General features: G+C 42.1%; 1 protein-coding gene across 38 annotated transcripts in view; it reads left to right on the top strand.

Moving 5' to 3' along the window:
- Nucleotides 1-27,231, top strand: part of PPP1R9A (protein phosphatase 1 regulatory subunit 9A) — a 320,662-nt gene that overhangs the window by 12,524 nt on the left and 280,907 nt on the right. For 10 of the 38 annotated variants that reach the window (XM_089315755.1, XM_089315753.1, XM_089315754.1 and 7 more), the window contains exon 1: nucleotides 11,224-11,361. The exons of the other annotated variants lie outside the window; for them this stretch is intronic. The gene's annotated coding sequence lies outside the window, so the exon portion shown is untranslated. Of the gene's footprint in view, nucleotides 1-11,223; nucleotides 11,362-27,231 lie in introns of those variants that run through there. 38 annotated transcript variants of the gene reach the window in all.

The raw sequence follows: 27,231 nt of genomic DNA, 5'->3' as shown, positions 1-27,231 counted from the left end.
AAAGAGAAATTAGGAGGAGGGGCTTGCTGGTGTGTCTGGTGCACCAACGCGCGATCCTTTTTGCTTACTTTTAACTGGTGATTTATTTTAGAGTCAGAATTCAAATAGCATAAAATTCACCCTTTCAAAGTGCCTACTTCAGTGGTTTTCCTTGCATTCACAGTGTTGTACGACCGTCACTTTTATCGACTCCTGGAACCTTTCCGTCTTCTAGGAAGAAATCTCACCCCTGTTGCTAGTCATTGCCGATTCCTCTTCTTTGTCCCTCCTCCAGCAAACACCAGTCTGTTTTCCGTCTCTGTGGAGCTGCTGCTTCTGGCCATCTCCTGTGTGTGGGAGCCACAAGGAAGCAGGCCTGGGATAGTGTTCCATGTTAGATGCCAGAGCGTGGCAGGGTACAGGGAGCCTGGAGACCTGGGTCAAAGGGTTTTCTGGATGGTAACCGAGTCTAAAAGCTAAGTGGCAGGAGATGGGCGCACAATTCCACCTGCCCTTTGATGCGGTTTCTTAGATGATGTGAAGCCAGGGAGATGGCAAAGCAGGGATGAGTCTTGTAACTGAGAAAAAGTAGGTTTCTGTGGCAAAGAATGGTTGGAACAGCTCCCATGCTTGGGACATTGCGCTTCTATTAATATCATCTAAACTTGGAATTGATGAAGCCTGAGGTTTGATTCAGCAAGAGGGTTCTGTGAAGGCACACACGGAGCGAACGCTGATTCTCTTTATGTCAGTCTTTTTAGTGCAAGGCGCCCTTTTCTAGGGCCTGACGTTCAGTTCAGCCCTACTGCCTTTAGGTTGTTGCTTTTTTTACTCTTTACATTGACTGCAGTTGTTCATGGGCAGATACTACTATTTATTTAAAGATGTTTCCTTAAGTATTGCAATATAGATCCTTTTTTTGAAAACTTTTATTTAATAAATATAAATTTTGAAAATACAGCTTTCAGATTATAGTGGTTTTCCCCCCATAACCACCCTCCCACCCACAAGCCATCCCATCTCCTACTCCCTCTCCCATCCCAATCTTCATTAAGATTCATTTTTTTAACTTATTTAATAAATATAAATTTCCAAAGTACAGCTTTTGGATTACAGTGGCTTTCTCCCCCACCCCCCATAACTTCCCTCCCACTCGCAACCCTCCCATCTCCCGCTCCCTCTCCCATCCCATTCACATCAAGATTCATTTTCAATTATCTTTATATAGAGATTAATTTAGTTTATATTAAGTAAAGATTTCAACAGATTTCACCCACACAGAAACACAAAGTGTAAAGTACTGTTTGAATACTAGTTATAGCATTAATTCACATTGAACAACACATTAAGGACAGAGATCCTACATGGGGAGTAAGTGCACAGTGACTCCTGTTGTTGATTTAACAATTGACACTCTTGTTTATGGCATCAGTAATCACCCTAGGCTCTTGTTATGAGTTGCCAAGGCTATGGAAGCTTTTTGAGTTTGCCAACTCCGATAAGATTCATTTTTAATTATCTTTATATACAGAAGATTCAATATAGAGCTCATATTTCTATTTGCTACTGTCTGTACTATTACCATCTGTAGGATGATTGACTTGGGACAGGCATTCATTTATGTACTTATTTTGTTATACATTATTTTGTTTAATTTTCTTTTAAACATAAGCACACACACGCACACACACACACACAGAGACACAAAGATCTTCCATCTAGCTGGCACCATGGCTTAGTTGGTTAATCCTCCGCCTGCAGTGCCAGCATCCCATATGGGTGCCGGGTTCTAGTCCCAGTTGCTCCTCTTCCAGTCCAGCTCTCTGCTGTGGCCCAGGAGTTCAGTAGAAGATGGCCCAAGTGCTTGGGCCCCTGCACCCGCATGGGAGACCAGGAGGAAACACCTGGCTCCTGGCTTCGGAATGGCGCAGCTCTGGCCATGGAGGCCATTTGGGGAGTGAACCAACGAAAGGAGGACCTTTCTCTCTGTCACTCTCTTTCACTGTCTAACTCTATCTGTCAAATAAAGGAAAAAAAAAAAGATCTTCCATCTGTTGATTTATTTCCCCAAATACCCTCAAAAGCCAGGGCTGTGCCAGACCAAAACGAGGAACCCAGAACTGAATCTTGGTCTCCCACATGGTGGCAAGGCCCCTGATAATTGAACCATCACCTCAGGTGATCCAGCATATTCCAGGGTATGCATGAGTAGGAAGCTGAATTGGAAGCTGGATAGCTGGGACTGGAACCAGCCCTGCAGATGAAATGCCCAGTCCTGCTGTGAAATGTTATCAACTGGTAATAATAAAAATGACACTGACAGTTACTTTTATGTTCTGTAAAGTTGAACAAATCTACCTCTTGAGGCTGTGGGTTTCTTACTTGCATTTAAGATCCCTTCTCAGCTTTGTCATCTTGTCATTCTCAAACTGATTCTTAAACACCTTTGTACCAAACCATATCATTAATATTTGTGCTGCTACTGCAATGGGAAAATTTTGGTCATCTGTGGAAATATCAAGAGAAAATTTACATTAAATTGCTCTTGAGAATGTTATTTATGCTACAGATTATAATAAAAACTAAAATTGTTTAAAATATCAAATCCAAGGGAGGACATTTTCATAGAGTGGATATTTGGAGCTATTTGACTTTTGAAAGTATGAGTTGAGCTGCATATTAAACCCCCTGCTGAGGAGCCTAAGAATGAAGGAAGAAATGTTTCGTAATGCAGTTGCTGACATGTTGATTGCATCATTCAGTTTTGTTCTGGAAATAGCTTCATCACATAGTTCAGTGTGATGGAAGTATTGCTAATTTTTTGCCCAATTCCTAAATTTTCTGCCTAACTTGTTATTTCTCACATTCCTGTCCTTAAAAATGAGACAGTAAGATAGGCAATAAGGATTTCTGGGAATTTTATACTTTAGGAGAGGGAAGTTTTATTCTTTTCTTATTTAATCTGTATCATTATAATTTTATTTTTTTTCTAAAAATTTATTTATTTATCTGAAAGAGTTACACAGAGAAGGAGAGGAAGAGACAGAGAGAGAGAGAGAGAGAGTCTTCCATCCATCCACTGGTTTACTCCCCAGTTGGTCACAATGGCGGCAGCTATGCTGATCCAAAGCCAGGAGTGAGGAGGTTTCTCTGGGTTTCCCACACAGGTACAGGGGCCCAAGGACTTGGGCCATCTCCTGCTGCTATCCCAGGCCACAGCAGAGAGCTGGATCAGAAGTGGAGCAATCGGGACTGGAACTGGTGGCCATATGGGATGCTGGCACTGCAGGCAGCAGCTTTACCTGCTGTGCCACAGCACGGGCACCTCTTTGGAATTTTAAAAATGTATTTGTTTGTATAGCCAAAACTGTTCCTTGTTTATTTGTGAATGGTGATAAATGATCTTAAATTAAATGGCTCACAAAGTTGTTTTTTTCCCTCTTTCTTAAGCCAGATAATGACTTGTGTGCTCATCCATGCCAGTTGGGACACAGTGGGTGGGTTGGGATGTGGTCAGGAGGGGAACAATGTCCTGCTCATGGTTTCTCTCTGGGAGGGGTGGATGAGAGGCTTCCTGAGCTGGTATTGTGCGCTTTTCTCCCCGTGCCTTTCCATGGCTCAATGATGAAACTGAATGATGCTGAGATGAGACTGTTACTATAACATGAAGCAGACTTTTTTTTCTTTTATCCACATTAGATTTCTCCTCCAAAAATTTTATTTTTGCTTCTACTCTTGCTGAAACAGGTAAGGATAGAGAGTACATTCACAATGGAAGATTTGTATAATCTTGAACATAAATATTTTAAATAGAGTCAGAGATGACTCTTTAGACATTGCAAGAGACCACCGTAGAGGTTTACTGGATAGGGTCTTTTAAATTAATTAATTAATTTATTTGAGAGTCAGAGAGAGGGAGAGACTGAGAGAGATCTTCCATCTGCTGGTTCACTCCCCCAAATGGCCACAACGACTGGCTGGAGCCGGGCCAGACCAAAGCCAAGAGCCAGGAGCTTCTTCCATGTCTCTCACAAGGGTACATGTACCCAAGAACGTGGGCCATGTGCCCCTGCCTTCCCAGGCTCATTAGCAAGGAGCAGGATTGTAAGTGGAGGAGCTGGGTCTTGAACCAGCACCCATAAGGGATGCCGGCGTTGTAGGCTATGCCTTTAACTCGATGAGCCACAGTGCTGACCCCTACTGGATAGTTTTTTTTTAAATTTATGTATAGTTTGTGTATTTACTTGAAAGGCTGAGTAACAAAGGGAGAGAGAGGCAAAGAGGGAGGAGGGAGGGGGAGAGAGAGAGAGAGGTATATAGAATGTTCCATGTGCTAATTCACTTCACAAATGACTGCAACAGCCAGGTCTGGGCAAGGCTAAAGCCAAGAACCAGAAGCTCCATCCTGGCCTCCCATATAGGTGGCAAGGGCCCAAGCACGTGGACCATCAACTCCTGCCTTCCGAGCATGCATTAACAGAAGCTGAATTGGAAGCAGAGTAGCTGAAATCAAACATCACTCCAGTGTAGGGTGCACGTGTCACAGGTGGTGGCTTTATCTATTATAGCCGCTACTGGTGAATTTTTTTTTTTTTTTTTTTTTTGGACAGGCAGAGTGGACAGTGAGAGAGAGAGAGACAGAGAGAAAGGTCTTCCTTTGCCGTTGGTTCACCCTCCAATTTGAGTCAGTGCTGTATTGTTGGGTTATTTTCCTAAATAAAATGAATGTGCAAAATCATTTTGTAGAAGAAGCAAATTTATCTTTTCATTATTAGCCAAACTGATATAACATGCATTTTTTTTTTAGAAAAACTATTCCTCAGGTAAAACTTATTATAGGGTATATGAATGTCATGTTATCTACCAGTACATGAAATGCGCTTATTTTTAGAGGTTTATTATATAGGTGGAATGATAGAATGTGCTTAAGTTGCCCAAAGCACTTATTCCCTTGGAAATTTTGAGACTGTGTACTGAGTACTAAAACAAACACACATGTAAACAAGTCTTATGAAAAATAAAGGGTGTACTGGAAATGAAAATCTGTGCTACAGTAGGGAAAGCAAAACTCAAGAAAGATTATATAAGCCACGTTTTTTTTTAACTTTTACTTAATGAATATAAATTTCCAAAGTACAGCTTATGGATTACAATGGCTTCCCCCCCATAACTTCCCTCCCACCCACAACCCTCCCCTTTCCCGCTCCCTCTCCTCTTCCATTCACATCAAGATTCATTTTCAATTCTCTTTATATACAGATGATCAGTTTAGCATATATTAAGTAAAGATTTCAACAGTTTGCACCCACATAGAAACAAAAAGTGAAAGATACTGTTTCAGTACTAGTTATAGCATTAAATCACAATGTACAGCACATTAAGGACAGAAATCCTACCTGAGGAGTAAGTGCTCAGTGACTCCTGTTGTTGACTTAACAAATTGACACTCTTGTTTATGCCATCAGTAATCACCCTAGGCTCTTGTCATGAGCTGCCAAGGCTATGGAAGCCCCCTGAGTTCACTGACTCTGATCATATTTTGACAAGGCCATGGTCAAAGTGGAAGTTCTCTCCTCCCTTCAGAGAAAGGTACCTCCTTCTTTGATGACCTGTTCTTTCCACTGGGATCTCACTCACAGAGATCTTTCATTTAGGGTTGGTTTTTTTTTGCCAGAGTGTCTTGGCTTTCCATGCCTGAAATACTCTCATGGGCTTTTCAGCCGGATCCGCATGCCTTAAGGGCTGATTCTGAGGCCAGAGTGCTATTTAGGACATCTGCCATTCTATGAGTTTGCTGTGTATCTCACTTCCCATGTTGGATCGTTCTCTCCCTTTTTTTATTCTATCGGTTAGTATTTGCAGACACTAGTCTTGTTTATGTGATCCCTTTGACTCTTAGTCTTATCATTCTGATCAATTGTGAACAGAAATTTATCACTTGGTCTAGTGAGATGGCATTGGTACATGCCACCTTGATGCGATTGAATTGGAATCCCCTGGTATGTTTCTAACTCCACCATTTGGGGCAAGTCAGCTTGAGCATGTCCCAAATGGTACATCTCTTCCCTCTCTTATTCCCACTCTTATATTTAACAGCAATCACTTTTCAGTTAAGTTTCAACACTTAAGAATAACTGTGTATTGATTACAGTATGACCCGACACCATCAAATTATTAGAGAGCATTGGAGAAACCCTGCAAGATATAGGTACTGGCAAAGACTTCTTGGAAAATACCCCAGAAGCACAGGCAGTCAAAGCCAAAATTAACATTTGGGATTGCATCAAATTGAGAAGTTTCTGTACTTCAAAAGATACAGTCAGGAAAGTGAAGAGGCAACCAACAGAATGGGAAAAAATATTTGCAAACTATGCAACAGATAAAGGGTTGATAACCAGAATCTACAAAGAAATCAAGAAACTCCACAACAGCAAACCAAACAACCCACTTAAGAGATGGGCCAAGGACCTCAATAGACATTTTTCAAAAGAGGAAATCCAAGTGGCCAACAGACACATGAAAAAATGTTCAAGATCACTAGCAATCAGGGAAATGCAAATCAAAACCACAATGAGGTTTCACCTCACCCCGGTTAGAATGGCTCACATTCAGAAATCTACCAACAATAGATGCTGGAGAGGATGTGGGGAAAAAGGGACACTAACCTACTGTTGGTGGGAATGCAAACTGGTTAAGCCACTATGTAAGTCAGTCTGGAGATTCCTCAGAAACCTGAATATAAACCTACCATACAACCCAGCCATCCCACTCCTTGGAATTTACCCAAAGGAAACTAAATTGGCAAACAAAAAAGCTGTCTGCACATTAATGTTTTTTGCAGCTCAGTTCCAGTAGCTAAGACCTGGAACCAACCCAAATGCCCATCAACAGGAGACTGGATAAAGAAATTATGGGACATGTACTCTAGAATACTATACAGCAGTCAAAAACAATGAAACCCGGTCATTTGCAACAAGATGGAGGAATCTGGAAAACATTATGCTGAGTGAATTAAGCCAGTCCCAAAGGGACAAATATCATATGTTCTCCCTGATAGGCGACAACTAACTGAGCACCAAAGGGGAAACCTGTTGAAGTGAAATGCACACTATGAGAAACAGTGACTTGATCAGCTCTTGTCCTGACTGTTGATATACAATGTAATACTTTATCCATTTTAGTATTTTTTTTGTTCTAGTACTATTGGTTGAACTCTGTAATTAACACACAATTATTCTTAGGTGTTTAAATTTTAACTGAAAAGTGATCCCTGTTAGGAATTTGGAAAACATTATGCTGAGTGAAATAAGCCAGTCCCAAAGGGACAAATATCATATGTTCTCCCTGATCGGTGACAACTAACCGAGCATCAAAAAGGAAACCCGTTAAAGCGAAATGAACACTATGAGAAACAGTGACTTGTTCAGCCCTTTCCCTGACTGTTGATGAACAACTTAATACATTATCCTTCTTAGTATTTTTTTTGTTTGTTCTACTTAATACTTTTGGTTGAATACTGTAATCAATACACAGTTATTCTTAAGCCACGTTTTTTCATTGACATTTTCCTTTTTGAAAAAATTTTTTTTTGACAGGCAGAGTGGACAGTGAGAGAGAGACGGAGAGAAAGATCTTCCTTTTTCCGTTGGTTCACCCCCCAATGGCTGCTGCAGCTGGCTCAGCACGCTGATCTGAAGCCAGGAGCCAGGTGCTTCTCCTGGTCTCCCATGCGGGTGCAGGGCCCAAGCACTTGGGCCATCCTCCACTGCCTTCCTGGGCCACAGCAGAGAGCTGGACTGGAAGAGGAGCAACCGGGACAGAAACCGGCACCCTGTCTGGGACTAGAACCTGGGGTGCTGGCGCCGCAGGCAGAGGATTAGCCTATTGAGCCGAGGAGCCAGCCTTGAATTTTTTTTTTTTTTAATTTTTATTAGAGAAGAGAGATACTGAGATAGTGAGGTCCCACCTGCTGCTTCACCTCTGAAATGCCCACAATGTCAGGTGCTGTGTTAGGATGGTTCCAGAAGCCTGGATCACAATCCAGGTCTCCCATAGAGGTGGAGGAACCCAGATACCTGACTCGTCACTGCTCCCTTTTAGGGTCTGCATAATGGGAGTCTTGAGTTGGGAATGGAACTTGGGAATTGAATCCAGGTGCTACCATCTTGGCCACAGCTATCTTGGCCACAGGTATCCTTTTTTTTTTTCTCTAAAGATTTATTTTATTTATTTGAAAGACAGCATTACAGAGAGAGGAGAGAGAGAGAGAGGTCTTCCATCTGCTGGTTCACTCCCTAGATGGCCACAATGGCCAGAGCTGTGCCCATCTGAAGCCAGGGGCCAGGAGTTTCTTCTGGGTCTCTCATGTGGGTACAGGGGCCCAAGGACTTGGCCGTCTTCTACAGCTTTCCCAGGCCACAGCAGAGAGCTGGATTGGAAGTGGAGCAGCCAGGACTAGAGCTGGCGCCCATATGGGATGTTGGCGCTTCAGGCCAGGGTGTTAACCCACACTGCCACAGCCCTGGCCCCTGGCCACAGGTATCTTAAAGCTTCTGCTGCTCCATTGACTTTTGGTAGGTATACATAACACCACATTAACATTAAAAGAGGATTAATCCTATATACATTTTTCCCTCATTATCTAGAATTATTTATGATTATATATTTAGTATATATTCCTAAAACTAAAATTGCCAGAATATTTTAATGACCTTGATGCCTAATGCCTGAATTATTTTTCAGAAATGTTTTATTAGTATATAACTAACTTAATAGTTTTCTCACAATCCCTGCATCAAAATATAGTACTGCTTATACACTTTGTGGTTTTCAGTTTGGTAAGTGACAATGTCTCTCATAATTTCTACATATTGATTTCTTGGTGAGGTCCAGGGATTGCATGTATTATAGGCCTTTTTTGAAATAGAATTCTGAGTAGGTTTTTTTTTTCATTTTTTTTTCTTGGACTGTGATGGTTAGTAAGAACTAATGTTGTTTGCAGTGGTACAAAGTTAACACAATTCACGTATCTGAGAGTAGGGAATGGCTAAGTTCATTATGATAGCTACAGGTGGTGGCATCAGATAAAGCTGTGTAACTCAGCTTTCCTAAGATTAAAGGTGAGAAATAGTTCACATTAAAAAGATTAGCTAAATAATGCTTATTTTATATTTTTATTTTAAAGTAATTTAATATTTTAAAGTATAAATATTTGCACCTAGAACAAAGTTCAAAAGCATGTATATCAAAATGTTAACTCTGGCAATTTCTGGATGGAGAGAATAAAGACAATATTAAAAATTATTTAACTATTTCTAGGATTATGAATTTTTTTCCAATGACATAGGTTACTTCTTTTATCACATTAAAAATTATGGTGGTGAATGGGAGACCAGGAGGAAGCACCTGGCTCCTGGCTTCGGATCTGCGCAGTGCGCCAGCCATAGCGGCCATTTGGGGGGTGAACCAATGGAAGGAAGACCTTTCTCTCTGTCTCTCTCTCACTATCTAACTCTGTCTGTCAAAAAAAAAAAAATACAGTTGAGGGGCCAGTGCTGTGGCATAGTGGGTAGGCTGCTGCCTGCAGTGCTGGCATCCCATATGGGGTTTGAGTCCTGGCTGCTCCGCTTCCCATCCAGCTCTCTGCTATGGCCTGGGAAAGCAGTAGAAGATGGCCCAGGTCCTTGGGCCCCTACACCCACGAGGGAGACCCGGAAGAAGCTCCTGGCTCCTGGCTTCAGATAGGCCTAGCTCTGGCTGTTGCAGCCAACTTGGAAGTGAACCAGCGGATGGAAGACCTCTCCCTCTTTCTCTCCCTCTCTCTCTTTGTAACCCTGACTTTTAAATAAATAAATAAAATCTTTTAAAAAAATGTAAAAAAAGATGCAGTTGGAATGATCAAAATCAACAATTTAAGGAAGTTGACAAAAAGACTTTTTAAAAAAGTTCACTCAAGATTCTGATAGTTATTTTTTAAATGTAATTTCTTTGGAGGACATGTCACAGGAAAAAAAATTGCTTGAAAAGTGTTAATTTATGTAACAGTGAAGGTGTTAGCTTAAGAAAATTGGTGAGCTTTTGACAGTTGAATTCATTAAGTGCATTTTTATTAAACCTTTGATAAAATTGATCTTACATTGGTGGCAAAGCTCACGGGTTATTATGGGACAAGGAAGCCCTTCCCACTTGTTTTAAATTATGACTAATATTTATGTAGGTGTAAGGTACTTTCTTGAATTCAGCCATTACAAACATAATTATGTAGCATGTTTCTTTCTTTTTTTTAATTTATTTGACAGGTAGAGTTATAGGCAGTGGGAGAGAGAGACAGAGAGAAAGGTCTTCCCTCCGTTGGTTCACCCCCCAAATGGCTGCTACGGCCGGTGCTGCCAGCGCTGCGCCAATCTGAAGCCAGGAGCTTCCTCCAGGTCTCTCATGCGGGTGTAGGGGCCCGTGCTCTTGGGCCACCCTCCACTGCCCTCCCGAGCCACAGCAGAGAGCTGGACTGGAAGAGGAGCAACTGGGACCAGAACCTGGTGCCCATATGGGATGCCAGCGCTGCAGGCAGAGGATTAACCAAGTGAGCCATGGCACCGGCCCATAGCATGTTTCTTAAAAATATGTTCTTCAAAGCCAGGTATATTGAATTTGAAGTGAAACATTTTGTTTTATTTTATTTTAAGATTTATTTATTTATTTGAAAGTCAGAGTTACAGATAGCCAGAGGGAGAGAGAGAGAGAAAGAGAGATCTTCCATCTACCGGTTCCCTCCCCAAATGGCTGAAATGGCTGGAGGTGGGCCAATTCAAAGCCAGGAGCTTCTTCTTGGTCTCCCAAGCAGAAGCAGGGGCCCAAGGACTTGGGCCATCTTCCACTGCCTTCCCAGGCCATAACAGAGAGCTGGAAGGGAAGCAGAGCAGCTGAGACTTGAACTAGCAGTGGGTATGGGATGCCAGCACTGCAGGCGGTGGCTTTACCGGCTATGCTACAGCTCTGACCCCCAAAATGAAACATTTTCAGGAGTCGTCTCTTAGAACACAATGAAAATTTGTTTAAAGAAAGCCTAACTGTGGTCCCCTGTGAAATGAAGTCTTTTTCAGCTGGTGGATTACTGAGCCTTAGCAGGCTTCCTTTCTCCGGAGAGTGGAGGTGCCAGGCCCAGTGCCTTGCCCTCCTGCAGTCCTGTGAAAAAACTCAGTTATAAACAGGATTTTAGTTATGGGCCTCTCCAGAGTCTTTTTGAATATGTTTCCTGTTCTGAAACACCAGCCAGTGTGTCACTTCCTGTTGTTCAAAGAGGAGAAAAGTATTAGCTGAAAAGAGATTCGTTTGATGCATGATTGGATTCTATGGAGCATATAATATTTTTAGTGAGAGTCAAAGGTAAGTTCCCTCCTATATTGGACACTTTTCCATCTGTGAAAGCTTTGGTAGATAAAATTATAGACCTGAGAAGCATATTTTGTTGGGTAGCGGGGTTTTCTAAAGTTAGAAGTTTAAAATCCTAATTCAGCTGGTAATTGTATTCTTACAGTTTTAAGAAGTTCTAGCATTTCATAGATTCTGGTGAAGGCCTAATTAAATCAGTTTACTATACAATCTGGTGCTGCACTATCGTTTTTCACTGGGTATATTTAAAACTTACTATAATATGGCTAATAACTTCTATTAGTATTGTATTGAATATTGTTTCTGGTATGGACACTTAGATGATTATATGTAATTAATTAATTGTAAGGATAATTTGAAGGGAAAGAGACAACATTAAAAGGTGAAACATTTAGTTTTTTGCTATAAAATAGTTAGAGTAGAAGTTCAAGATAATTACTTTTACTGGTTGTGGTTTCAAATGTTTGTATACATTTGTCTTCATAAATGATTGGAAGCAGTGATAGCTTTGTTAGCTGATTATGTACCCCAGTTTGAGATGAGACTTGTGTTTTTCTGCTGGAGATGAGGAACTCTGGGATTTTTGTGTTCTTGGCTCCTCTGAGTTCTGGGAGCAGGACCTTAAAGAACTAAAAACTCTGGGGAGATCGCTCCATTTGCAGATGGAGTGATCAGAAAAATTGTAGCTTGTGGTTTCGAGGCTTTGGCTCTGATTTTCATACAGAATTCTTATCCTCAATGTAGAGAGAGAACCGCTGTCTAGAGTTGACCTGTTAGAGCCATTGAGAATTCCTCCCTTCTCAATGGAAGGCAGAAAAAACTGAGAATAATTAACATGATGTGGTTACAAAGGTCTGTTTCTTCTTGTCCTTCTATTGCCTGTTAAGTTAGTGCATTAATCGGGTTCTGCAGAGGCACTGGACCGCTAAGATATACACAAACACACAGAGAGATCTATTTTTAGGGAATTGGCTCATGTACTTACGGAGACCTGCAAATGAAAAGTCTCCAGGGTGGGCTGGAAAGGGTAGCCTTGGGCTGAGCTGTTGCAGCACAAGTTTGATCCCTTATTTCTCTGGGAACTCCGTTGTTCTACCCAGACCTTAAACTGATTGGGTAAGGCCCAGACACATTACAGAATGAAGTCAGCTTTACCCAAAGTCCACTAATTTCAATGTTAATCTTTTAAACATACCCTCAGAGAAACATGCAGAATAATGTTTGATTAAATATCTGGGCACTGTGGCCCAGCCAAATCGACATATGAAATTAACCACAACAATCACATTTTTTTTTTCTCCTTTGGTTGCACCCTTTTATAGCAGCAGTTTGCAGAAAAAAACTCTTTCCCCCATGTATCTTACTGGGGGAGTTGGTTCTTCTGTTCCTCTTATTCTTAGAAAAACTGCTGAAAGGGTTCCTTGTCTTTGTGAGATGTGTTGTGATGGAAGATCACTTGGTTTGGAATCAGGGACCTGCATTCAGATCCTGCTGACCTAGGATTTCCTTAAGAAAGTTTGTTGGGGCCAGCACTATGGCATAGTAGGTTGAGCCTCTGCCTGTGGCATTGGCATCTGATATAGGGCCCTGTTCGAGTCCTGGTGATAACACTTCCAATTCAGCTCCCAGCTAATGGCTGGGGAAAGCAATGGAAGATGACCTAAGTGCTTGCTTGGGCCCCTGAACCTGCATAGGAGACCAGGAGGAAGCTCCTGGCTCCTGGATTTGGATGAGTCCAGCTCTGGCTGTTGCAACCATTTGGGGTACGAACCAGTGGATGGAAGACTTTCTCTCTCTCTCTCTCTTTGTCTGTAATTCTGCCTCTCAAGTAAATAAAAAAGTCTTTTTTTTTTTTTTGAAGTTTGTTGAAACTTTGAGGATGAAGCCTTTGTATAATTCTTGTGTCTCCAAGATTCTCATCAGTGGGTGTTGATAACTTGTTTGATAACTTGTTGATAACTTTCTCATCAGTGGGTATTGATAACATGTTTGTCATCCATGGACACCTTCTCTTCCTCTCTCACTTCCCATCTGGACTCGAAGTTGGGGTATTGGCATTAGTATTTGTACATGTATACTGAGATGTGATTTCTTCATAGTTGGCAGTTGTGAGTGAAGGCTAAGTGATTCTGTTACAGGTTATACTCTTCTGGCAGCTGCTCTGGCTCGCTGGAGCAACTTTGCTCTCTTTCATTTAGGAGATCTTGGTCCGTTGCTGTGTGAAGTAACGGTGATTCCTGAGTAACCAGCAGCGGTCATTACAGTGTGGCTGTGTGCCACGTGGCTGTAGAGGTTGAGGGGGAAGGTAATCATTTTTGCATGAACTTTATTTCTGCTTTAGGCGATTCCCCTGAGTTTGTAATTACTTGTGAGAGAATCAGGAAGTTGAGCCTCCATCATGGAGTTTGCACAGCAGATTAAGCTTCCACCTGCGAAGAGCAGCATTCCAGTGGAGTGTTGGTTCAAATCCCTGCTCTTCCACTTACAATTCAGCTCCCTGCTAATGCACCCAGGAAGGCAGCGGAAGACGGGCCGAGTTCTTGGGCCCCTGTTATCCGTGTGGGAGACCCAAACGGAGTTCCTGGCTCCTGGCTTTGACCTGGACCAACCTGGGCCATTGTGGCCATTTGGGGAATGAACTAGTGAATGGAAGATCTCTTTCTCTGTCTCTGTGTTCCTCTCTCTTTCTCTCCTCCTTTCCCTATACCTCTGCCTTTCAAATAAATAAAAAATAAATCTTAAAGAAAATTGAAGTCACCACAATTTGAGTATGTGAGTGAATGAGCATACTACAAAATTGTTTTAGAAAATGAGATTGAAAGATAAGTATGCTTTGGTTCAGAATATTTTTTGAGATTTATACATAGTTTTTTTTTTTAAATGTGTATTTTCCATGACCTTTTTGAAGACCCTTCATATGCATGATTTAAAAATTTTTTGCATCCGAATACACTTAGCTTTTAATTCCATTTTTCCACAAACTCTGTGAAGTACCCTCCTATCTATATTCTGGAAATAGAATTTATTGCGCATTTAATTGAACAAGAAAATTGAATGATTTCTTATGATTCTATCTCTTTCTCTTTTATTTATAGATCTGTTTACTTAAATGCGGTTTCTTTTGTTGTTTTCAGTAATCAGGGAAAATTACATCTTTTCATAATTACCATCCCCCAAGTCCCAGTTGTGCTTGGTTTTACTTCAAGGGTGATATTGCAGCTTTGATACAACCAACTACCAAAATAATTATATTCTTTAATCAGGCGCTTGCTGAGTATGACCTCTATTCATCCAGGAAAGAATTTTCCATTTTTTTCTGTGATTTTAAGTAATTAGTAATAAATTGCATAGGATCAAATAATCCAAGGCCTTGGAGTTATATTTTTTCCTGTTTGTTTCCTCCATGAATTGCACTATCTGGTAGACATCTGCTGATTGTTATTATTCTAAAATATGGACTGACTTTGCTTGTTCATGCAAATTTGTTTATGTACAAACACATTTTCCCTAGGCAGAATTAGCTCTTAACAGTACCCTAAGGAAGACAATGGCTAAGCTGTTTTCTGCAATTTTCTTTTTAAATATGACAATAACTTTTGGCATTGATGTTCATTTCTGGAGATATACAGAAAAGTGTTCTGTAAAAGCAGTCTACACTGTGTAGACATTGAGATAGGAGAATAAAATTAGTATTTTCAGAGAGCCTGATAATGTCTTCTTTGTTTAAAAATGGAACTATAAAGTTATTATTTCTCCATTTCTAAAATGGATGTGATAAAAACACCTTTTAGAAAGATGTCGATAAGACTTCATGTGAGAGCTCGTGTTATTTGAATGAATTGAGCTGGTATGTGAGATGTGATTTTGTTACTGCTGATACTTTTCATTTTGATATTAATATTTTATAATTATTATGTAGTCATTAGTCAAGGCTGATAAGTCATCTATTAGGAGTTTGTAAATAACTGCTTATAATACAGCTGTTTAATGAAGTGTTGTTTTTGGTAGATAAGTCCAACAAATACTGAATATGCATACAGTGTGCTGAGCTTGGGGTTGTGCTGTGTGGATATTAAGGTAAATAAGACAAACTGGCTCTTCAAGAAATTTGTAGCCTTGTGAAGAAGGTAGAAAAGAAGAAATTTATAGGGTAGTATAATAAATGCTGTGATGTAGGTATATGTATAGGGTGACAATATATAATTTATGGTCCAAATGGACTCTTTTGCAAATAAAAAGGGGTGGAGCTGGCATTGTGGTTAGCGGGTAAAGTCATCACCTGTGATGCCAGCATCCCATGTAGGCACAGGTTCCTGTCGCAGCTGCTTCATTTCTGATTCAGCTCCCTGCTAATGGCCTGAGAAAAGCAGTGAAATGGCTCACCCACCTTGGAGACCTGGAAGAAGTTCCTGGCTCCTGGCTTTGGCCTGGTTCAACCAGCAGATGGAAGAGCTCTGTCTTCCCTTCTCTCTCTGTAACTCTGATTTTCAAATAAGTAAGTAAATTGTTAAAAAAAAATTAAAGGGGATTAATAGTAATTACAAATGTTGGAGGCTTTATATAGTTTGATTTTTTTCTTTTAAAAAGAAGTGTAGGGCCTGGTGCTGTGGCACAGTGGGTTAAAGCCCTGGCCTGAAGTGCTGGCAACCCATATGGGCACCAGTTCTAGTCCCAACTGCTCCTCTTCCACTCCAGCTCTCTGCTATGGCCTGGGAAAACAGTAAAAGATGGCTCAAGTCCTTGGGCTGCTGCACCCACATCGGAGACCCGGAGGAAGCTCCTGGCTTCGGATTGGCGCAGCTCCAGCCATTGCGGCCATCTGGGGAGTGAATCAGGGGGTGGAAGACCTCTCTCTTTATCTCTACCTTTTTTTTTTTAAAGACTTATTTATTTATTTGAAAGTCAAGAGTTACACAGAGAGAGGAGAGGCAAAGAGAGAGAGAGAGGTCTTCCATCTGCTGGTTCACTCCCCAGTTGGCTTCAACAGCCGGAGCTGAGCTGATCCCAAGCTAGGAGCCAGGAGCTTCTTCCAGGTCTCCCACGCAGGTGCAGGGGCCCAAGGATTTGGGCCATCTTCCACTGCTTTCCCAGGCCATAGCAGAGAGCTGGATCGGAAGTAGAGCAGCCGGGTTTTGAACAGGCGCCCATATGGGATGCTGGCGCTTCAGGCTAGGGTGTTAACCCACTGCGCCACAGCGCCAGCCCCAATAAAATAAATATTAAAAACAAAAAAAAGAAGTGTAGACTGCTGTTTTGTCTTCTATCATGTAAAGTCTAGGGTGACCATAGATTTTGTTCTACAGATGGGGACAGGTTTTGTGAGTGAGGGGGGTGCTGTTGATACTTAGGCTTGAGGCAGCTGGCGTGGCCTAGGTCTGACCCTGGGAAGCCAGTGCCTGTCGTCATCTTGGATGAAGCAGCTCCCAGGGATACTGCTGAGCAGGGTGTCAGCCTTCATCAGTGGCGGGGGTGGGGTGGGGTGGGGGGGTGGGTGGTAGTGGGAGGGAGAAGGGAGGGGGATCATCTAGGAGAGAGACACAAAGAAGGCGGTGTTTGAGTTGAAGGTTTAAGATGAGTAAGAGCTAGGTGAGGTGGGAAATCCTAAATTGAGGAAAAGGCATATTTTAGCTATCTAAGAGTAAATCAGATCAATTGGAGTGTGTGCGTGTGTGCGTGTGTGTGTGTGTGTGTGTGTGTGTAGTATAAGAATGAAGGCAAGTGGGCAGGCATCTGTCCTTGTAGTTAAGGTGTTCACATCCCGTGCTGGGGTGCCTGGGTTTGATTCTCCACTCTAGCTCCTCACTCTAGCTTCTTGCTAATGCAGACCCTGGGAGGCAATGATGATGACTCAAGTAGATGGGTCCCTGCCATCCATATGAGACCTGAATTGAATTCCCAGCTCTGAACCTCAGCCCAGACCAGCCCTGGCTGTAGTGGGCATTTGGGGGAGTGAAGCAGCAGATGAGAGCTCTCTTTGTTTGTCTTCTGTATGTCTTTCTCTTTGTGTCTTGAATTAAAAAACAACAAAAAAGAGTACATGCAGGTGGAAGTTCAAGAAGGGGCTTACCTGCAAAGGCTTTGTAAATTAAATGTAAACTAATTTTCAGGGCTAGATGACAGCCTCACTTTGCTGTATACCTTCATCCTACATTGCTAGCGTTTGGGTAAGGTCAAAGGAAACCCACTGATTCTCCATTCTTTCCCCCTGTTCTTTCAGTAAACATTTATCCCAGAAGCTTTCAGTCAGCTTCTGTTGAACCAATTTGGTAGATTAACTGATGTCCTTTGTGTGCCGGGTAGAACATGCTGGCGTTGCCCAGCTGAGCTGGGGATGCCTGTCTGGATGATTCTGGTCTGCAGACTGTTCTTAGCATGTGCTTGCCACTTAGCTTGCCACACTGAGTTCTAGTCCAGCTAGGAGCTGAGTGAGACACTCCTAAACCTACTTATGCTGACTTCATTTGTCTTTTCAAGTGATTTATTCAGTATTATGTAAACCGATGAAACATGCGTGTTGAAAGATGGTTTCCCTATCAAGATATAAATTGAATTTTTTGGAAAGTTCAGATAAAGATGTCATTTAAAAAAATCTTCCTGTTGAATTAGGTGAGGGTGATATTGGCGACTACAGCTGCTTTAATAAATGTCTAAAGTGATTTTCCAGTTACCTTTAAAGTATCTTCAAGTTTTTGATCCATGTTAAAGAAAGCCAAGTTGGCCTTGATAACTGATGAATTATGCAAGAAAGAGAATGCCCCTCATTATTTTTCAGATCTAAACTCAAAGGCCTTGGATTGATACAAACAGTTGGCAAATGAATGTACTTTTAGGTATCTTACACTGATGTAGGTATGTGAAATATACATCAGTTTTTCTGATTCCTCAACTTTAACTTCCCTTTTCAATTGTCTGACAAATTCTTAGTCCAAATTGCTCTGAAGAAGTGGGCATCTTATTGTGAGCAGTGTCTTCTCTAAGCCAGGCACCATGCTCATCAGCTAAACTGCGTATTTGAAAGTTTCCCCTATCAGAGAACCTGAAATCCAGCGGGAGAGGTGGGCATGGGGGTCATTAGTTACCGTGCAGTGACAGTGGCACTGTGCTAGAGTTGTGGTCAGGACACTGAATGCAGAGAAAGAGTCCTGGGGTCTGAGTCCAGGAAGGAGAACCTAGTGAGGGGAGAGAGGTTCCATCTAAGCAGTGAGGAGGAAGTGAATGTTAGCAGATAAATGTTTCAGGAAGGCAGAGGGGAGAAGAAAAAAGCTATCTTTTTCAGATGTCAGAGCAGTTTGATGTTATTGGTACATGGTAAGGCAAGGACAGCTCAGGAAGGTTTGTGCTGGACCTAAAAGCTTGCATGCTGTCTTGAGAATGTCTCAGTCCTTGGAGGAGGTTCTGAGCACAGGAAGGCATAGTTGAATTTGTTTAAGGAAGACCACCCTAACGGAGAGTGGAAGACCGGTTGAAGGGACAGGTATGGGGTGGGTGTGCAGGAGTTCAAGGAAACAGGAATTATATTAATGAACATTTGTAAGACTTGGGGTAAAAACAGGCAAAAAGCAGGTTGGGGCAAGTTGGGTTAGGCAGAAGATGATGAGAGGTTCTATTTTGTAAATAACTTTATTTTAAAAAAAGATTTATTTATTTATTTATTTGAAAGTCAGAGTTACACAGAGAGAGGAGAGGCAAAGAGAGAGAGGTCTTCCATCCGCTGGTTCACTTTCCAATTGGCTACAATAGCTGGAGCTGTGCCGATCTGAAGCCAGGAGCCAGGAGCTTCTTCCGGGTCTCCCACATGGGTCCAGGAACCTAAGGACTTGGGCCATCCTCTGGTGCTTTCCCGGGCCATAGCAGAGAGCTGGACTGGAATTTGGGGCAGCTGGGACTCGAACTGGTGCCCATATGGGATGCTGGCACTGCAGGTGGTGGCTTTACCAGCTATGCCACAGTGCCAACCCCCCCCCCCAATTAACTTTTAAGAACAAAAATGACGTGCCACTATTTTCTTACTCATTTATGTATTTCTCCTACTCTCCATACAGGGGATCTTGCATAGCTAGTGCTTGGTTCCTAACAGATACTCAGCAAATGAGAGGCAGTGTGGAGGCATTAGGTAGACACAAACAGGGAGTTGATGGCCTTTATCCAGTAATTGCAGAAATAGATGGCATGAACCGATGGAGTCTTTACAGCCGAGACTGTGGCTGTTAGCGTGAGACCCAGGGATCTCTGTCACTGGGATACTGTGAGCAGAGGGAAGATGAGAAGACAGGGTATTGCAGCACAAGGGGTAGGCTCCCTTTTGGATAAATAGAATTTGGGAAATAGTGCTGAGGAGAGCTGTGCCATTTATGGATTGAGACTTGGGAAAGAGCATTTCTAATCAGGAAGGAGAAAGGAGACAGAGAACTTTAAAGACACCGACTTACATTTATTTCTGGCAAAGTAGGTCACTACTGTTGGACCATTTAAAATATGCGGGAGTAACTCAGGGCTGTATACAGGCATGTCTTGGATTAGAGATCAGGCCCTGCAAGAGCCACCGCTGGGCCCAGCTGCCAGTCTTGCAGGCGAGGCTAGACTGTCATCGTGTCCATATGTAGTAGTCAGGTGTCCATGTGGCTGTTACCTTCTGCAGAGTTACTTTGCATGGTCCACTGGAAGTCTTTGCAGATTTCTGCATCTGTCTTGCCCTCTGGAGGTACTCAATTTGCAGTGATCCTCAACAGAGTGTCCAAAGAAATAAACATGAATATTCTTGATCAGCAGTAGGCTGAAATTTCTCTTTCAATCTTAATTTGCATTGAAAAATAAGTGCTCATCAGTAAGATATTTTCTTTCTTTCTTTCTTTTCTTTCTTTCTTTCTTTCTTTTTTTTTTTTTTTTTTTTTTTTTTTTGTATATTTGTCTGAAGGTATGGTGAGCTTCAGGATGGTACTCCTGTAACTCCTCACTTACCCACCCAGCTGATGGCAAGCACTGGTTCTTTGACAGGTCACTGTAAATTAAAGTCTGTTTTCTGTTGGCTTGATGTCACACAGTGAGATTTTGTTCCTGGAAACATAGTTCACCCTACAACAATGCTAAAATTAGTCATGAAAATGGATAAAAAGCACAATGTAATGTGTGTTAATGCAGATACCAGGTATTCTAACCAGCACAACAATAATGTGAATGTTCCTTTTAGAGAATTTTTCTGCATGAATTTGACTGTGAGTTCTTAAAATACCATTCCTGTGCGTGCCTCTGAACGTGTCTACATGGTGAATGTGAGGGAGTGCCTGTTGCCATGGCTGTTTCTTCGTGGAGTTTTTGCCATTGAGTCTTCACTGACCTGGCCATTGGTGTGGACTTCACCTGGGATGGTGTTGAGGCAGTCAGCCATTGGCAGTTTAAAGACAAGTTAGTTTTCTTTACTGTTCTATAAGGTAAACTGGCCAGTGCTTGCGATTGAGCTTTTTTGCTTCAGGGGTGGCCAGAAATAGATCTACTTAGTGTTGACAATTTTTTTCCTTTGGCAAGAATACATTAAAAAAAAAAAAACAACAACTTGTATTTACCAGCTGAAAGGTGCTTTGGTTTCTTAAAATGAGATTTATTATTTAGTTAATTTAAAAGGTAAAGTGACTGAGAGAGATTGTCATATGAGTGTGTCATAAAGTGACACAGAGAGATTGTCCATCCAGTTCTTCATTCCCCAAATGCTAACAACATCGAGGGACGGGTCAGGGTGAAGCTAAGAGCTGAGAACTCGGGTCTCCTAAGTAGGCTGACGGGAACCCAAGACCTTGGGCCATCTTCCGCTGCCTCAAAGGTGCATTATCAGGAAGCTGGATTAGAAGTGGAGGCAGGACCTGATCTCAATATGTGCCCAGCCTACTGGATCACAATCCCTGCCCCAAAGGTGCTTTGGCTTTTGTGTTGTAATGAGCTGTTTTGTTTTGTCCTTTGTATGGTATCAGAAAGATTAAATTGGTGCCAGCTCGATATTTGAATTCTGTAAAGCAAAGCTGCTGGTACAGCCTTTGTTATCTTCAAATTCCATCAAGATAAGGGTTTTTAAGAAAGATTTATTTATTTGAAAGGCACAACTACAGAGAGAGAGAGAGAGAGAGAGAGAGAGAAAATGAATCTTCCATCTGATGGTTCACTCCCTAAGTGGCTGCAACAGCCAGGGCTGGGTCAGACCTAAACTAGGAGCCAGGATCTTCATCCAGATCGCTTATGTTGGTGCAGGGACCCAAAGACTTGGGCCATCCTTGGCTGCTTTCCCAGGCACATTAGCAGGGATCTGGATTGGAAGTGCAGCAGCCAGGACTCAAACCAGCACCCATATGGGATACTGGCATTGCAGGCGGCAGCCAAAATGCCGGCCCCCAAGATAAGGATTTTTTTTTTTTTTTAATTTTTTTGACAGGCAGAGTGGACAGTGAGAGAGAGAGACAGAGAGAAAGGTCTTCCTTTGCCGTTGGTTCACCCTCCAATGGCCGCCGCGGCCGGCGCGCTGCAGCCGGCGCACCGCGCTGATCCGATGGCAGGAGCCAGGAGCCAGGTGCTTTTCCTGGTCTCCCATGGGGTGCAGGGCCCAAGCACCTGGGCCATCCTCCACTGCACTCCCGGGCCACAGCAGAGGGCTGGCCTGGAAGAGGGGCAACCGGGACAGAATCCGGCGCCCCGACCGGGACTAGAACCCGGTGTGCCGGCGCCACTAGGCGGAGGATTAGCCTATTGAGCCGCGGCGCCGGCAAGATAAGGATTTTTTAAAAAGAGTTATTTATTTATATTTATTTGAAAAACAGAGTTACAGAGAGAAGAGAGTGAGAGTGAGAGTGAGAGAGAGAGAGAGAGCAGTTCTATCCACTGGTTTACTCCCCAGATGTCCACAGTATCTGGGCCTTGGCCAGGCCAAAGCCAGGAAATTCGTCCAGGGTCTCTCATGTGGGTCCGGGGGCCCAAGTTCTTGGGCCAATATTTTGCTGCTTTTCCTAGGTGCCTCAGCAAGGAGCTGGATCAGAAGTGGAACAGATGGGACTTGAACTAACACTCATATGGGATGCCAGTGTCACAGGTGGCAACTTAACCTGCTAAGCCACAATGTCATCTGCTAAAGAATTGTATGCATTTATTACAGAGTTTTTCCTACTGTGCTACAAGAATTATCAGACTCCTTTTTGTGAATATTGTTTTAAGATGTAAATTCAATATTTATTAGAACTGAGACCAAATTTTGGCAACGCCGTGGAGAGCTAACTCTGGAGGTTAAATGTATGCCCATTGAGAGGGTATGTATCCACAGCACTCGGCCTTGTCATAAGAGGTGGGAGTGGTGGGACTCAGCATCATGGCAGTCCGTGAATTGAATTAGTCACTCTACTACTAATAATTACAATGTATCCTTTTTGGTTTGCTGCTCTTAATTTACAAAGATGCAGGAGAAGATTCCAGTATACCGAGGGCATATGCTTTGTTCATCAAGAGAGGTAATAGGGTTTTGATCCACTCACAAGCCATGGTCTGATCTCCCCGTGACTGGTAGCACACTCCTGTGGAACATGTGGTTGGGAATGTGGTTATGTTGAACAGAGTGAACCAGCACTTTGTGATAAAATACATGATTATATGATTAAAAGACACAAAGAATTAACTTTGTGTGTGAACATACACAGACATAGATCTTCTTTGATGATGTATGGATAGGCACATCTATTACAAACACAAGCATACGCACTCATGTGTATCTACCTCATATATAATATCCTGCCATCATGTAGGAAAATTTGAGTGCTTTAATTGTTAAAAATTGTTACATTATCATTTTTAAACATTTATTCATTTATTTATTTTAAAGGCAGAGTTACAGAGAAAGGGAGAGGCCGAGAGGTCTTCCATCTGCAGGTCCACTTCCCAAATGGCCACAGTGGCCGGGCCTGGACCAGGCAGAAGCCAAGAGCCTGGAACTCCATTTGGGTCTCCCACATGCCTTGCAGGGGCCCAAGCGTTTGGGCAATCTTCGACTGCTTTCCCAGGTACAATAGCAGGAACATAGATTGGAAGTGGAGCAGTTGAGCCTTGGACTGGTGCTCATATGTGATGCTGGCGTCACAGGCAGCAGCTTAACTTGCTATTCCACAATTCCAACCCCAAGAACTATTGCACTATCAAGCTACAAATCTAAAAGAAATTTAGGAATGTAGTTGGTTATCATCTCATTTGAAATGTGCAAATTTACAAGAAGATTAACAGATAAATTTATTATGAGTTTTAAACTAAGGCTGCTTCTTCTCCAGAAAGTCAGAAATACGACTCAAGTGAAGTTAAAATATTCTGAACTATTTGCAGAAATGCCACAGAAGCATGTGAAGTATCAAAATGCTTCTTCAGTCATGATTGCATTTATGGAGACAGGCAAGGGGATGAGAATAGAAGGTGAGGTGGGAGGCTTCTCCTCCCTTCTCTCAGCCAAAGGGAGATTCAGCTCAAGGTGCTTAGCACTGTGAGAAGGAGGAATCCTCAGTTTCATGCTGCTAATGCTAGGGATGAGTGTGTCTCTTACCCCAGAAGGAACAAAGCTTTCATCCATCCCCCCCCCCCCCCACCTGGGATATTAGCACATTATGATGAAGTAAAATCAGCCAAGATGGGCCATCTATCTGAGGCACTGTTTAGAGGCCTTTGTTCTTTTTAAATTCACTTAGTCCTTCTAACAGCCAATGACTTCAGCAGCATAAACTCATACACAGAGGACGTCGGGCCTGGGCCCGGAGTTCATGGGTGCAACCAGCACATGACCCGGGCCATGTGACCTGCACTTGTCTCCCAGCTGATGCAAGATTAGGTTTTAGAATGAGCCCTTCATGATACTATGACTATCTCCTTTTCTATAAATTTAACCCACTTGGAAAATACTTTTAATGCTTTTCACTGAGTTTAGAGATAATTTTCATTGAAAAACCTGATCAAAGTAAATAAAAGCAGATGTTCTCAATTTGGGAAAATGGAATTCTAACATTTTTCATTTCCTTGTGTTAGTGTTATTTTATTGGCTAGACTTTGAACGTGTCTGTGACATAGTTCATACTTAACAGATGGGGAACCGGAGACAGATTGTTCGGTCCCACAAACTCAGGGTACATTAAGAGGGGACCTGGGAGTAATTTGAATGCAGGATGCTGTTTGGGCATCATGTTGGCCTTTTAGTGGATGTCCATATAGAGCAGCAACTGCCTGTCTGTGTCTTCACTCTATCAGACCCACAGTGGCGGCTGTGAACTGTTGGGTCACAGCAGTATACCCTTAGCAATCTGCACATCACGTCCTTCCTTTAATCTTGTCTGATGTAGCCTTGTGCAGCCCTAGCACGCTCTGTGAATTTGAGAGCTTCTCGGCTTCTGCTGTGCAACTCTGTCTTGTACTTAGCATCTAAGTACGACCCCTCTTGCTTATAGAAAAGATTTTTTTTCTTGTCGGAAAGATCTGGTCTTTGAATTCAGAGTGGATTCAGTGTAGGTAAGAGATATGTCAAAACAAGTGTAGTCAGCAGTTCATAGTGCCTTTGTGTTCTGGATAGTCTGTTATCTGAGACGCACTGCTTTGCTCTTTGTTTTGTTTTCTAGCTTATCTGTTAAAATATATACAGGCTTCTGAAATAATAGAATTTTTGATAGACAATGATTGTAACAGAATATTACATAATACACTGTGGGAATAATTGGTGCAGTGGTTTGAACTTAAAAACATGCAGCTTGTGTAGTCGTCAGTGACATGCACTGTGCTTCGTGTCTTCTAAGTCTCCTGACATCGCTCCCCTGGAGCTCCTCCTCTTGTCTCCTGCAGGACTGAGTCATGGCTGAGCACTGTTTCCTTCTTTCACAGAGCACCAGCAAGCAGGGCTCCATACAGGCTGGGGTTGGGTGACAGGGCGGGGCAGTGTGCTCCAGAGTTGTGTCTTACATCCTTAGGAAGCGTGGGAAAAATGGCTCTGGGTTTGAATATGTTTGGGAAACTTCATGACATAGCTCCTGCTTGGAGAATCATGAGACTCTTCACCTATTCAATGCTTCTCAGAGATCGCACCATTTAGTTTCTTAATGAATATGTTAATTTATTTTTATTGTTTTTATTTCTCTGAAAGGCAGAATGACACACACACACACACACACACACAGAGAAATGTCTTCCATCAGCTGATCTCCTCTCTGCTCCTACCCCACCCCACCCTCTCCCAAGATGCCTGCAGTAGCTGGAGCTTGGCCAGGTGGAAGCCAGGAGCCAGGAATTCCATTTAGGTCTCCCATGTGGGTTGCAGAAACTCAAGTACTTGGACCATTTGGACCATCATCTCTTTTCTCCCAGGTGCATTAGCAGGGAGCTGGATCGTAAGTGGAGGCAGGTTCTAGCCCAGGCAGTCTTGAATGCAATGTGAATGTACAAGTGCTGTGCCACAACACCTACCCATACATTCTTTCAGTTTTGAAAAAGTGATCTTCCTGCCTTGTTCTTCATCATTGTGATATTATTTGGCAGTCTATGCTTGTGAAACACACTTTGGGGGAATGTTGTGTAATTTTTAAAACAGAATTCTTTTATTGCATTTCCAAAGTTACTTTGTTCTTATCATCTCCCTCCCCCGCCCCATTTTTTTCCTCATGGTTAGCTCATAAACCCGAACATTTGTAATGATGAATGTGGGTTTGTGATATGGTAATTTCAGTGAATGGAAGTACTGTTGTGATAAAGTTGGTCCAACTTTGGGTCAAACCTGCTGATTGCAGCAAGTAGTCTGTCCACTTTTGCTGTTTCATTCCAGAAACCAGAAATTCTGGATTTTACACTTTGGTTTAATCTCTGGAATCAGCTGGATCATGCCATGCCACACCACACTTATGGTCTCATGGTAACCATGCTGCTGTAAAATGTAAGAAAATTTAGAAAATATTCCTTTTTGTTTACATAATTGATAAAAGTAAATGTTTTAGGCTATGTTTACATTGAGGAAAGAAGATTTGAGTGCAATTTCACCCCCTTGAGATAGCCCATTTGGATAATCAAGCCTAAATTAAAGTAATTTTCATCAACAACTAGGTTTAAGTGGTGCTGTGTGGGCCCCAGAAAAGACAGTAGATTTGTGTGAGGCTAAACTTGGCCAGTGCACCTTCCTCTTGGGAATCCTTAGTGGTGGGTGACCTCTCTGTGGGCCTCAGTTTCCCCTTCTATAAAATGGAAAAGTTCTATTTCATAATCTCTCTAAGCTCCTTTTTTTTCTTCTAAGACTAGCTTTCTTTAATTCTGTGTCTAAACCATAATTCTAGTTCTCATTCGTGTATTGCCTGGAAAAACTTTTAGCACCAGCTCAGGATTAAACCAGTAACATTCTCTGTTCTTTAGTAACTTGGAGGTCTAGGGGAAAAAGGGCTTCTCTGTTTTCATCCTGACATTTTCCATTTTATTTCATGCACTGTATTCCTTATTCTCTCCTTATGTTATTTCTTATTGGATTTGAACTGTCTTATTTCTGTTGGATTATTAACAGGAATACCTGAGCAAAGATGGCATGATAAAATCTTTTAAAGTACTTTGCCCTAAATTGTGTTAAAGAGCAATACATTGAAGAAGTCTTCCACTGAGTACAGAGGTAGTATATATATGTACACTCACATGTGTTGTTTTCAAAAAGTACTTTAACAACTCAAATAATTAAGAATTCTAAAAATACTTACTAGTGGAGAATGTTACTAAATGGTAAAACATTAATTCTGTAATATGTTATGTTTAATAAATGACCAGCCCATAGTCATTAATTGCTTCCTTCACTTTGGACAAGTCATTTTTTTTTCCAGTTGTTAGATTTCTTAGTTTTTACTTATA

The sequence above is a fragment of the Oryctolagus cuniculus genome, chromosome 16, assembly GCF_051225735.1.
Source record: "Oryctolagus cuniculus isolate XC-2025 breed Fujian yellow rabbit chromosome 16, ASM5122573v1, whole genome shotgun sequence".
In the NCBI taxonomy this organism is placed as follows: domain Eukaryota; kingdom Metazoa; phylum Chordata; class Mammalia; order Lagomorpha; family Leporidae; genus Oryctolagus; species Oryctolagus cuniculus.
This window is presented reverse-complemented; position numbering and strand designations above follow the sequence as displayed.